Here is a 4492-nt window from a genome sequence, read left to right as displayed (position 1 = left end):
AAATTTCCCAAAAAAATTTTTAAAGTAAAATATTTCATAAAATATGAAAATAATTATAATTTATAATTTAGCTGGGGTCCATGAGGGTGGGAGGGTGGGAGAGGGAGGAGAAAAAGAGGAGCTGATACCAAGGGCTCAAACAGAAGGAGAATATTTTTTAAATGATGATGGCAACATATGTACAAATGTGTTTGATACAATTGATGTATGGATTTTTATAAGAGCTGTAAGAGCCCCCAATAAAATGATTTATTAATTGTTTAAGTAAAATATTTCAAGAATACTAGAAGTCATCTCGTTTTGAGTCTATAAAACTAAACCTATTCAGATAACAACTTTAACTAATTGTCCTTTATAAACAAAATGTAAAAGCATTATAATTAACCTTTAGCTTTGACACGGGCTGGCGATAGCAAGCTGCCTTACAATGTACAGCCCTCATCCTCGTTGTCAGGGGAAAAAAGTGTTATCACATGATAACTAAACTGACTACTCCTGGCCATTTGGATTATAGAGGTACACAGAATTTGGGAAGCTTTAGGAAATATGAAGCAATCTGTAAAAAATGATTTTTCAAAGAATATTATGGCTCTACCAATGATACATTTGTAGTGAGGAGCCCTAGTAAAGAACCTAACGGGAGCAGTGCATTAAGCATTGGGCTGGGGCCTATACAGATCAGCAGTTCAAGCCCACCAGCAGCTGTGTAGGAGAAAGATGAGGCTGTCTGCGCCCATCAAGAGTTACAATCTGAGCAACCTTCAGGAGCAGTTCTCTGGTGGCTGCGAGTTGCATTCCACTCCAGGATAGTGGGCGTTTGGTTTGTATTTGTGTTTCTTTCTTTAAGATGAAGAAAGCACTGCCCGCGCAGTGTTGCTAAGTGACGTCAAGTGGCCAGCCCTGACTCCTAGTGACCTTACTTACTTGACAGAACAAAACTGTGCGCCCTCCTGACAAATGTTGCTCTGTGAGCCCAGTGCTGCGGCCAGGAGGAGCTCCCTCTCTTGCACTGAATTTCTAGATTACCAGGCAGACTAGCTTTTTCCAGCAATTGGTGCCTCTTGATACCATGCCCTAAATAAATGGGGCTAAAAAGAAAGGCCACTGGCTCTATCCTAAACAAAGCAAAGTTATCACATGATAACTAAACTGACTATTCCTGGCCATTTGGATTATAGAGGTACACAGAATTTGGGAAGCTTTAGGAAATATGAAGCAATTTACCATTCAGGCAGCAGAGGAAGGCCCGACAAGGTCAGTCCACCCAAGATCAAAGGCCTCACCAAAAAACAGAGCAGAGCAAGCTCATTAAGAAAGGTCTTGCAACCATACAAAGAAGAATCGGAAGCAAGAAGCTGTGATCTGACAAGGAAAAATGTAACTGCTGAGTCTCGAAACATCTTCCATTGTGCCTTTTGGGATGTAGAACATCTCGCTGTAGACACTGAAGGAGCTAGAAAGAAAATAAGCATAGAGGAAAAATTCACCAGATAAACGTTTACCTAAACATATCTGACAGATACCGTACAACCCTGGACCTTGATGCTAAGCCATTCTAGAAGGAGCATCGAGATGCGAGGTGATCAATTTCCGAATCAATTTTTCCCATAAGAAATAACTGAACATGGATTAACCCATTCTTGACCAAGTTTTTACCCTAACCTTGCCTTTTTATACAAAACATTACACAGAAATATCAAGGTAAATAAGTTCAGAATTGAATAATATAATTTACATAAGAAACACAACATTAAAAAAGTTTTTAACAACTACAGTATGGCCCATACCTTGAGACAGATGAGGAGCTGGATCTGTGGACACGGATGTGGAGAGGCGGGACGGAGAGAGAGTCGTGTTTGGGAGGGGAATCCCCTTCCGTAAAGTCAACTGGCAGCCGCCTTTCAGGTGTTTTTCCCTTCTTTGCCTTTTCTCACTAGCACCTGGCTGGCTTCCTCTAAAAAAAAAAAAAATCTATCTAATGTGGTCTGCTGTTGGTGTTTCCTTAATTGTTTTCTAAAAGGGTTTACGAAATTATCAATATCGATATCACGGTTAACCAGTTCCTTCTCATGATGACCCTTTACAAAAAAATCTTTCTTAGGACCCATGTTTTTCATCTAAAAACAGTACAAAAAGCCACAAAAACTAAGAAAATTATAGCAAAATGCTTGGAACCCAGCTGCAAAAGGTTTAAACAACGCGCACTAACAACGCCAACTAACGCCGAGTGACCGAAACACGAACTGCTTTTGTTTACAAAAATCAGGTGTGTCGGGTCAGATTCTGATGTTTTGTTCAGGCTCTGATGCAAAATTTCCTCGACATTTCATGTGGAAATCCAATTATGTCGAGTAGTGAATCCCAGGATTCTACTGTAATTTTTGTTTTGTTTTCCCTTTCAATAAGCAAATCGCAGTAATCCCAAACTGCAAACTCATCACCATCAAGCCAATTCCAGCTCACAGGCCAGGCCCTGCCAAAGAGCAAAGTTGCCTCAGCTGAGCACTGATGACCGTCTTACCACCAAGAATTCATCGTCTTCAACATTCATCATCAAGTGATAGCTCACGTACAATAAAAATGGGATGATGCCAACTCCCCTCTTGGGAAACACTTGAGTAGAAAATAACGTAACTCATGTGCCTTTAACACAGAAATATCTTGCAGTTAGCTCACTCTCCCCATGAACGGTACAAATAGCTCAATGTAATGGGAAACAACTTATTGTTGGCACATTTTTCTAAGGAAGTTTGATGGTATTTCTGGGAAGGCATCAATATTTTGTGTTGATAAACCAGAAATATTTAAATGTGCTGTTCCAGCATTTCGTAACGTGCTCTTGATTAGAGATGTAAAAAGCATAAGAAAACCCATAGATTGCATATGATCTCTTTTCTCAACAATGACCCAATTCAGTGTAAGGCCAACTGCAGACACTGCTATGAACCAGGAAGCTTACTTACATGTAACGACTCAAAATCGATAGGGGTGGGGGTCGGGGGTGGGAGGTGGGAGCGGAGTTGTAGCATGTGCTGACTCAGCAGCAGAAACGATCCTGATTGAAGTGGCTTCAAGCATACCAAACCTTAGAAGTTCAAGGCCTCACCTGGTCTCCACCTCCCTTTCTTTCTATATTAACTTTGTTCACAGGGAGGTATTAATAAGCTTATTGAGCTAAAAGTGAGGTTTGTGACGTGCAGTCAGACGATCCTGATTATACAGGCTTTGTTTGCCCAGTGTCTTGTTCCTCCACTTAATCAGTGGGATTTTCAGGTTTAATTCATCTGTACATATGGCAATGCCCAGGGGAAAAAGCGGCTTTTCCCTCCCAGTTCTGGTTAAAACCCAGGGAGTATCATTGGCCAGACCCGAACCACGTTTCCAGCCTTGCTATTGGTTATCCCTGCCCTACTCGCCAAGGACTGAGTCTGAGGAGTGACGCCCCAAAGGAAACCAAGGAGTGGCCGCGAGAATGGAGGGACAGGACATCGGGCAAGCAAAGCCTACCGAATCAGGGTCTTCTGACTGCGTGTCACAAGCCTCACTCCGAGACTAATATGAGAGATGTTTGCTTCCCAAAATCAAACCGGAAGGAGAGAACAAGGGGAGCTGAGCCACGGCTGGGCTTGTCCATCTCCCTCTGTGTTTCTTTTCCTTGTGCCGCTCACGAAGGCTGACCTGCCCCACACTACCAGCAGGCGACCTCGAACTCCGAGTCGCTCTCCTCCCAGGCTCACCCAGAAGACAGTAAGCCTGCACTCTCTGAACTTCCATTTTAAAATCCTAGGGTGGGTTTTGATTGGCTCTTGGCAAAGATGCCATGGACTTATCACTGTGGCCAGGACACCAAGCTATTTTGATGAAACTATGAAAGCTCTTTCCTGGTTGAAGTGTGGAAAGAAGACCTGTGAGGAAATGAGAGAGCCCGTTTTCAGAAGGAGAGAGCAGGAAGGTAGGGCGAACCAACTGCAGGATTCCAGACGCCTCAATTGGTGTCAGTGCAGGGCAGAAGCATCTGTTCTGGCACAGCCTCGATAAATATACCTCACTTACCTCTGAGAGCAGATAGAGACAACCAATTAATTGTTGCTGCTGTTGTTGTTGTTGTGAGATGCCACAGAGTCATTCGTAGTGACCATATGCACGACAAAAGGAAACACTGGCGGTCCGGCGCCATCCTCACAATTGATCCTGAGACTGAGCCGGTGGTGTCAGCCACTGTTGCACGCCGTCTCGCTGAGAGCCGTCCTCTGTGTGCCTGCCCTCCTCCTACCAAGCATGATGTCCTTCTCCAGGCAATGGTCTCTCCTGAAAAGATGCCCAAAGTGTGTCAGACGAAGTCTTGCCACCCTTGCCTCTAAGGAGCACTCTGGCCTTCCTTCTTCCAGGACAGATCTGTCTGTCCATGGTACTTGCAATCTTCTTCACCAGCAGCACCACCATTCAAAGGCATGTATTCTTTGCCAGCCAATCAATGAATTAATTAAAAGTC

Source organism: Echinops telfairi, unplaced genomic scaffold, assembly GCF_000313985.2.
Source record: "Echinops telfairi isolate 266 unplaced genomic scaffold, ASM31398v2 ScPeMD7_23;HRSCAF=83, whole genome shotgun sequence".
In the NCBI taxonomy this organism is placed as follows: domain Eukaryota; kingdom Metazoa; phylum Chordata; class Mammalia; order Afrosoricida; family Tenrecidae; genus Echinops; species Echinops telfairi.
This window is presented reverse-complemented; position numbering follows the sequence as displayed.